This window comes from Durio zibethinus, chromosome 23 (genome assembly GCF_047325235.1).
Source record: "Durio zibethinus cultivar Kanyao isolate XHJ-2024 chromosome 23, ASM4732523v1, whole genome shotgun sequence".
NCBI classification, from domain to species: Eukaryota; Viridiplantae; Streptophyta; class Magnoliopsida; order Malvales; family Malvaceae; genus Durio; species Durio zibethinus.
Genome location: NC_143184.1, coordinates 20902932 through 20912898, shown reverse-complemented (window position 1 = coordinate 20912898; position 9967 = coordinate 20902932).

Sequence of the window (9967 nt, the reverse complement as noted above, 5' to 3'; positions counted from 1 at the left end):
GTGTGCTGTCGGTCCCGCTGCCACAACCCTCGGTTCGACTGGCGCTTAGACATGTAATGAACTCCCTATGCCTAAGCCAACCCATGAAACGGGCGTACGGGCGCTCAGTCGGCCGGAGAGGCAGAATGCGCAAGCTGAGGATTGGCCTGGTCCCCCCTACGTGCTACCGATCTTGCTGACACAACCCTCGATCCGATCCGATCTTAGACTAGGAATGAACTCCGTATGCTTAGACTGGGGATGAACTCCGTATGCCTAAGTCAATCCATGAAACGAGCGTGCGGAACCTCAGCAGGGCGGAGAGGCAAAATGCACAAACCGGGGATCAGCCCCATCCCCCTCTACGTGCTGTGGATCCCACTGCCGATCCTGCTGCCACAACCCTCGATCCGAATGGGGCTTATACATGGAATGAACTTTGTATGCCTAAGCCAACCCATGAAACGAGCGTGCGGGTGATCAGTCAGCCGGACAGGCAGAATACGCAAGTCGAGGATCGACCCGATCCCCCCCTATATGCTACCGATCTTGCTGCTGGTCTTGCTGCTGCAACCCTCAGCCCGGTCTGACCTTAGACTAGGAATGAACTCCGTATGCTTAGACATGGAATGAACCCCGTATGCCTAAGCCAACTCACAAAATGAGCGTGTAGGCGCTCAGCCAGCAGGAGAGGCAGAATGTGCAAGCCGAGGATCGGCCCGGTCCCTCCTACGTGCTATCGATTTTGCTACCGTAACCCTTGGTCCGATCTGATCTTAGACTGGGAATGAACTCCGTATGCCTAAGTTAACCCACGAAACGAGCGTGCGGGCGTTGAGTCGGTCGAAGAGGCATAATGCGTAAGCCGGGGATCGGCCCGGTCCCCCTTTGCATGCTGTCGGTGCCGCTACCACAACCTTCGGTCTGGCTGGGGCTTAGACATGGAATGAACTCCCTATGCCTAAGCCAACCCACGAAACAAGCATGCGAGTGCTCAGTCGATCGAAAAGGTAGAATGCGCAAGCCGGGGATCGGCCTGATCCCCCCTACGTGCTGTCGATCCTGCTGCCGTAACCCTCGGTCCAGTCCGATCTTAGACTGGGAATGAACTCCGTATGCTTAGACTAGGGATGAACTCCATATGCCTAAGTCAACCCACGAAACGAGCGTACGGATGCTCAGCTGACCAAAGAGGCAGGATGTGTAAGTCGGGGATAGAACGGGTGGTAGGTGGGTTCAAGTGTCACACCCTGGGCGGCCACGCCAGGCACATCAGGCGGACCAACAGGCGAGCCAAAGGTTGAGGCTCACAGACCAGGCATGTTGGCAGGTATCTGTGTGTAAAGCCTAGCAAACGAGTTCATAACGCCCGCCCAACTTGTAGGCCAGCCCATGAGACCAAGGCCTGGCATACAAGCTACCCGCATGACATCTAGAACGGCCCAAGGTGCTGGACATGCAAGGGAAGCTTTTAGAAGCAGGCAAGATCAGCGAAGCATCCTGGCAGATTTGGTTGACCCTAAAAATCAAGAGTTAGCATCTTGATTGATTGTAATCCCATGATTTTAGCCTTTATTCTAGGGATATTGCCATTAAGTTGTAGCTGGAGCCTCAACTATAAATAGAGGGTTACTCCACCCTTATTTGTACAGCATCAAACACTTTTGTTTCAGTGAATACAAGAGCATTTCCAGAATTTTGTCTTCTTATCTTGGTTCTCTTTAACTTGCATAATCAACCCTTCCCGTTGTTCTAGTGCCCGCACGCTTGTGTTTTAGGCTAACTTAGGCATAAAGGAGGAGATTCCAAGCCTAAGGCCGCATGGTTTCTGAGTCTAAGGTCGGGGACCGTGATAGTTGTTATCATAGCAAGTTCGATTCTGCGTGCTTGTGTTGTGCATGTTAGATCGTGATTGTGGAGATGGCATCCCAAAGTGATGTTGCTAACCAACAACCAGAGGCCCAGGAGCATAGGCGTGGAATAAGGAGGAAAGCAAGTTCTAGAGATATCTAGTCTACCATAGACGGTAGGCTAGCCAAGGTGGAGGTGACCATGGACGACATGGGGGAGAAGCTTGAAGGGGTAGAGACTCACATTGCATCGCTAGACTCCTTGAGGGAGGAGATCCAAAGTGAGCTTACCAGTGAGCTTACCAGGGATGGAAGAGCTTACCAGTGAGCTCGTTGCTTGCAAGACTACCATTGGGAATGGCATGTTTGCCGGAGAGTCCAAATCTAGATTGGATGTCCCCAAGCCTAAGGAGTTCAAGGGGACTAGGGCGGCCAAGGAAGTAGACAACTACCTTTGGGGTATGAAGCAGTACTTCTAGGCCATGGGCATGTAAGACGAGGTGATAAAGGTAAGTACCGCTGCTATGTATCTTACTGATGTAACCTTATTGTGGTGGAGGCACAGGTGTGATGATGTAAGGCATGGGAGAGCCAAGATTGGAACCTGGGCAGAGTTTCAAAAGGAGTTCAGAGAATAATTTTACCTGGAGTATGCCGATGATGAGGTACGGGCAAAATTATGCAGGTTGAGCCAGTAAGGGGACATAAGGGAGTATGTCTAGAAATTCTCTGAACTAATGCTACAGATCTCGGATCTAGGTGAAAAGGATGCCTTATTTGCTTTCATGGATGGGCTGAAGCTGTGGGTGAAGCATGAGCTACAAAAGAGAGGAGTTCATAACTTGGCTAAAGCCATGACTACTGTCGAGGCCTTTATAGAGTTCAAGCCTCCGAACAAGTTTGAGTCTACCAAGCCCAAGGGTAAGGGTAAGGATGATAGGGACCGAAAGAAGCAGTCCAAGGGGAAGGATTGTGACCAAGAGTCCAAGGATGGGGACTGAGATCGTTCAACCAAGGATGGTGAGAGAAAGCCACCAGTAGGCAAATGGAAAACAAAGGGGGACCGAGAGCCACTAGCATACTACCTATGTGGAGGGAGCCACATAGCACGTAATTACCCGTAAAAAGGCAAGTTGGCTGCTGTAGACAGGGAGTTTGACGAGGAGCCAGAGTCAGGGGCAGCAAAGCTAAGGTCGTTGGTGCTCAATGCTGTCCAGAGTAAGGGGAGCCACAAGCCAAAGGGCTTGATGTTTACAGATCTGATGGTTACGGGTCAAAAGGTGAGTGCACTGGTGGACACAGGTGCCTCACATCTTTTTATTTCAGGTGATGGAGCTCGAAAGCTCAGATTGAAGGTGCAGAAAGGGACTGGTACCATTAAAACAATGAACTCGAAGGAGGTTCTAGCCATTGGAGTAGCACGGGGAGTGGAGTTACAGCTTGGAGACTAGAAAGGAAAGAAGACCATTGAGGTAATACCCCTTGACGACTATGAGTTTGTGATTGGGTTGGATTTCCTTGTTCGGATTAATGCCCTTCTTGTGCCTTTTGTCAATTGTGTTTGCATCTTGGATGCACGGTGCCAATGCCTAGTACCATTAAGGAGAGGGTCTGGAATTGGGTCACGTGTGGTGTTAGCCATCCAATTTGCCAAGGTGGTAAGCAGACAAGAAGACACGTTCTTGGCAGCCCTGAAATATGATGAGCCAAGGGAGAAAGAGACCGAGTCACCCTTGGAGGTGCTAAAGTTGCTGAAGACCTTTAGTGATGTGATGCCCGTAAAGTTGCCTAGCAAGCTACCACCTAAGAGGAAGGTGGACCACAAGATCGAGCTGGTGTCTGAGGCCAAGCCACCAGCTAGAGCCCCTTACCGAATGTCTCCACCAGAGTAGGAGGAGTTGAGGAAGCAGCTCAAAGAGTTAGTTGATACTGGCTTCATCAGGCTATCAAAGGCACCCTATGGTGCACCAGTTCTATTCCAGCGTAAGCATGATGGGTCATTGCGGCTGTGCATAGACTACCGGGCTTTGAACAAGCTGACCATCAAGAACAAGTACCCCATCACACTCATTACGGACTTGTTCGATCAACTTGGAAGCGCAAGGTGGTTCACCAAGTTGGATTTGAGGTCGGGCTACTATCAAGTCAGGATCACGGAAGGAGATGAGCCAAAGACAGCATGTGTCACTCGGTATGGTTCGTATGAGTTCTTGATGATGCTTTTTAGACTCACGAACGCCCTAGCAACATTCTGCACCCTTATGAACAAGGTACTTCAATCATTCCTTGATCGGTTTGTTATGGTTTATTTGGATGACATTGTGATCTATAGCCAGACTTTGGGAGAGCATGTAGACCACTTAAGACAGGTGTTCGAGAGGTCTTGTGGGTGCACAAGCTGTTTGTCAAGAGGGAGAAGTGCTCATTCACCCAGCAGGAGATCCTGTTCCTAGGCTACATAGTGGGAGGTGGTAGGATACGCATGGATGAAGGCAAGATACATGCCATCCTGGAGTGGCAACCACCAGCCAAGGTCACTGAGTTGAGATCGTTCCTTGGGCTGGTTAACTACTATAGGTGCTTCATCAAAGGTCACTCAGCAATAGCCATGCCATTGACTGACTTGCTCAAGAAAAAGAGAGCATGGGAGTGGAGCGCAAGGTGCTAGGAAGCCTTTGACAGGTTGAAGCAGGCTGTGACAGAGGAGCCATTCTTGGCCTTGCCAGACCATGCCAAGTTGTATGAGGTGCATACAAATGCATCAGACTTTGCCATAGGGGGCGTGTTGATGTAGGAAGGACGTCCAGTCACGTTCGAGAGCAAGAAGCTGAACGAGACTGAATGCAAGTACACGGACCAAGATAAAGAGATGACTGTAGTGGTGCACTGCTTGCGCACTTGGCACCATTACCTGTTGGGGTCGAGGTTCGTGGTTAGAACGGATAATGTGGCAACCAGCTACTTCTATACATAGAAGAAGCTATCCCCTAAGCAGGCGAGATGGCAAGATTTTCTTGCAAAATTTGATTTCCAGATGGAGTACAAGCCAGGACGGGCAAACCTAGTGGCAGACGCCCTGAGCAGAAAGGCTAACCTTGCTACCATTAGCCAACCAGAGGGGTCACTAATGCCGCGCATCATGGAGGGAGTTGCGCATGATCCTACAGCCAAGGCTTTAATGGAGTACTCCCAACAAGGTAAGACTAGCAATTTTGGTTGCAGGATGGCTTACTGTACACTAGAGGCAATAGACTATTTGTGCCGCAGCACGAAAAGCTCCGCAAGGAAGTTTTGCAAGAATGTCATGATTCAAGGTAGGCTGGACACCCCAGAGTGAGCCGCACCTTGGTGCTGATTGAGGATCGGTACTACTGGCTGCACATGAGGGATGATGTGGAGGACTATGTGAAGACTTGTCTTGTGTGCCAACAGGACAAAGTGGAGCTTAAGAAACCAGATGGTCTCTTGGAGCCATTGCCAGTGCTAGAGCGACCATAGGAGAGTGTTTCTCTGGACTTTATAGTCGGTCTACCCAAAGCAGAAGGGTTTGGAAGCATCATAGTAGTGGTGGACAGGTTTTCCAAGTATGGAATCTTCATTCCAGTAACCAAGGAGTGCCCAGCCGAGGAGGCAGCTCGATTGTTCCTGAAGAACGTGGTTAAGTACTGGGGAGTGCTGAGGACCATTGTTAGTGATCGGGACGGGTGTTTCACGGGTAGGTTCTGGACTGAGTTGTTCAAGCTATTGGGGTCAAACTTGAACTTTTCCACTAGCATGCATCCGCAGACCGATGGGCAGACAGAGTGAGTAAATGGACTATTAGAGGTCTACCTCAGGCACTATGTGAGTGCCACACAAAGGGACTGGCCAAAGCTGCTAGATATTACGTAGTTTTCCTACAACTGGCAAAGGAGTGAGGCAATGAACCAGAGCCCATTTGAGGTTGTGATAGGGCAACAACCACTAATACCCAGTTCGATTGCTGCAGGTTATACAGGGCCGAATCCAACAGCATACAAGTTTGCCAAGGCATGGCAGGAGCAAACTGACTTGGCCAGAGTTTGTCTACACAAGGTGGCCAAGAGGTTGAAAAAGTGGGTAGACCAGAAGAGGCGGGATGTGTAGTTCCAGGTTGGAGACTTGGTGTTAGTGAAGTTGTATCCCATTGTGCGCCATAGGGGGCTGCACAAAGGCCTAGTTCGAAGGTATGAAGGACCTTTTCGAGTAGTCAAGAGGGTAGGCAAGGTTGCCTACAAGCTGGATATGCCACCTAAGTTGAGGGTACACTCGATGTTCCATGTGAGCATGCTCAAGCCGTTCCATGAAGATGAGGGAGATCTAGGATGGGCAGAGTCAAAGCGTGTGCCATTGGGAGCAAGGGCCTCATATGAGAAGGAGGTCCACAGCATCATAGCTGACCGAGAGGTGAGACGGAAGAACTATCAACCAAGACATGAGTACTTGGTGCACTGAAAGGGACTTTCAGACAGTGAGGCGAGCTGGGAACCAATAAAGGATTTATGGTAGTTCGAGGACCAGATCAGGTAGTAGCATACAGAAGACGCACTGAGGGCATTACGCAATCAGGTGGAGGAGAATGTCACACCCTGGGTGGGTTCGCCAAGCACATCAAGCGGACCAAAAAGCAAGCCAGAGGTTAAGGCCCGCAGACCAGGCGTGCTGGCGAGTATCTGTGTGCAGAGCCTAGCAAACAAGTTCAGAACGCCCGCCCAACTTGCAGGCCAGCCCGTGAGACCAAGGCCTGCCATAACCCTTGGTCCGACTGGGGCTTAGACATGGAATGAACTCCGTATGCCTAAGCCAACCCATGAAATAAGCGTGCGGGCGCTCAGCCGACCGAAGAGGTAGAATACGTAAGCCGGGTATCGGCTCGATCCCCCCTACGTGTTGTCGATCCTACTGCTGGTCCTGCTATAATAACCCTCGGCCCGGTCTGACCTTAGACTGGGAATAAACTCTGTATGCTTAGACATGGAATGAACTCCATATGCCTAAATCAACCCACGAAATGAGCGTGTGGGCACTCAGCCGACCGGAGAGGCAGAATGCGTAAGTCGGGGATCAGCCCAGTCCCCCCTACGTGCTGTCGATCTTGCTATTGCAGCCCTCGGTCTGGTCTGATCTTAGACTGGGAATGAACTCTGTATGCCTAAGTCAACCCACGAAACGAGCGTACGGGCGCTGAGCCGGCTGAAGAGGCATAATGCTTAAGCTGGGGATCAGCTCGATCCCCCTCTGTGTGCTGCCGGTCTCACTGCCGGTCTCACTGCCACAACTCTCGATCCAGCTAGGGCTTAGACATGGAATGAACTCCCTATGCCTAAGCCAACCCACAAAATAGGCGTGCGGGAGCTCAGCTGACCGGAGAGGCAGAATGTGCAAGCCGAGGATCGACTCGATCTGCCCTACGTGCTGCTGATCCTATTGCCGCAACCCTCAATCTGGTTTGATCTTAGACTGGGAATGAACTTTATATGCTTATACTGGGATGAACTCCGTATGCCTAAGTCAACCCACGAAACGAGCATACGGGCACTCAACCGACCAGAGAGGCAGGATGTGTAAGCCGGGGATCGAACGGGTGGTAGGTGGGTTCAAGCACATCTTCATATTTTTGTCATACCAATGCCATTTTTATGGCTTGTAAATTCATACAATGGTCCCCTAAGCCTTCTTGTGAAATTTCGTGGCAAGACGACCCAGTTTCTATTTTTCACGATTTTCAAAACTTTTTACGGTTCGGGATTTTTTACAATTTTTTTAGAAAGAGTTTTGTCACCAAATTTGGTAGAGGTGATCCTTGCATTCTTGCTGGCATGCACAAAACAATTCAGCTAAAAACTCGAAGTGGAGAAGATTTTGTGACCGTTTGAAAAAAGTGTCCCCATTTTAAACACTTTAATGGCTACTGGCAGCAAACCTATAAAATCTCAAATGCTCTTTCAGGGGGTATGAGTTCTCGAGGTTTGATGAGGGATAGGGGGCCAATATAAGGGCCAAGTACCAGCACCCATCACACATTATGTACGCATACCCCTCGGCCCCCCCAATCATCAGAACCCCCAATGCCGTCGGTTAGGCTCTCCGACGATGCTCCGACGATGGTGCCCCGTGCGAAACAAATGTGGCATCAGCACATTGTCGAGCCCAGCATGTGCACCGTGGCTCAAAATCTTAGACTGGAAATGAACTCCGTATGCTTATACATGGAATGAACTCCGTATGCTTAAGCTAACCCACGAAAAGAGCGTGTGGGTGCTCAGCCGGTCGGAGAGGCAGAATGCACAATCCGAGGATCGAAATGGTCCCCCCTACGTGCTGTCGATCCTACTATCATAACCATCGGTCCGGTCCGATCTTAGACTGGGAATGAACTCTGTATGCATAAGTCAACCCATGAAATGAGCGTGCGGGTGCTAAGCCAACCGAAGAGGCATAATGCGCAAGCCGGGGATCGGCCCGGTCCCCCTCTGCGTGTTGCCGGTCCTGCTACCACAACCCTCGGTCTGATTAGGGTTTAGACATGGAATGAACTCCCTATGCCTAAGCCAACCCACGAAACGGGCGTGCGGCCGCTCAACCGATCGGAGAGGCAGAATGCGCAAGTCGGGGATCGGCTTGGTCCCCCCTGCGTGCTGCCGATCTTGCTACCGCTACTCTCGGTCTGATATGATCTTAGACTGGGAATGAACTCCGTATGCTTAGATTGGGGATGAACTCCGTATGCCTAAGTCAACCCACGAAACAAGCATGTGGGCGCTCAGTCGGTCGGGGAGGCCGACCAGAGATGCATAATACGCAAGCTAGGGATCAACCCGATCCCCTTTTACGTGCTGCCAATTCGCTACCGGTCCTGCTACAAGAACCCTCGGTCCTGCTGGGGCTTAGACGTGGAATGAACTCCGTATGCCTAAGCCAACCCATGAAATGAGCGTGCGGGTGTTCAGTCGACCGAACAGGTAGAATGCGCAAGCTGGGGATCAACTCGGTCCCCCTAACGTGCTATCGATCCAGCTACCATAACCTTCGGTCTGATCCAATCTTTGACTGGGAATGAAATCCGTATGCCTAAGTCGACTGAAGAGGCATAATGCGCAAGCCGGGGATTGACCTGATCCCCCTCTACGAGCTGTCGGTCCCGCTGCCACAACCCTCGGTCCAACTGGGAATTGGACATGGAATGCACTCCCTATGCCTAAGCCAACCCATGAAACGGACGTACGAGCACCCAGCCGGCCGGAGTGGCAGAATGTGCAAGTCGGGGATCGACTCGGTCCCCCTTGCGTGCTATCAATCTTGCTACCGTAACCCTCGGTCCAGTCCGATCTTAGACTGGGAATGAACTCCGTATGCTTAGACTGGGGATGAACTCCGTATGCCTAAGTCAACCCACGAAACGAGCGTGCGGGTGCTCAGTCGACCGAAGAGACAGGATGAGCAAACCGGGGATCAAACGGGTGGTAGGTGGGTTCAAGCACATCTTCATATTTTTACCGTGCCAATGCCATTTTTATGGCTTGTAAATTCATACAATGGTCCCCTAAGCCTTCATGTGAAGTTTGGTGGCAAGACGACCCGTTTTCTATTTTTCACGATTTTTGAAACTTTTTACGATTCGGGAATGAACTCCGTATGCTTAGACATGGAATGAACTCCATATGCTTAAGTCAACCCATAAAAAGAGCGTGCTTGCCGAGGATCGGCCGGAGAGGCAGAATACGCAAGTCGAGGATCAACCCGGTCCCCCCTTGCATGCTGTCAATCCTGCTGTCGCAACCCTCTCTCCGATCTGATCTTAGACTGGGAATGAACTCCGTATGCATAAGTCAACCCATGAAACGAGTGTGCGACATTGAGCCGATCGAAGAGGCATAATGCGCAAGCTAAGGATCGGCCCGGTCTCTCTTTGTATGCTACTGGTCCCATTGCTAAAACCCTCAGTCCGACTGGGGCTTAGACATGGAATGAACACCCTATGCCTAAGCCAACCCACGAAACGGGCGTGCGGGCGCTCAGCCGGCCGGAGAGGTAGAATGCGCAAGTTGAGGATTGGCCCAGTCCCCCCTGCATGCTGTCGATCTTGCTGCTGCTACCCTCAGTTCGGTCCAATCTTAGAC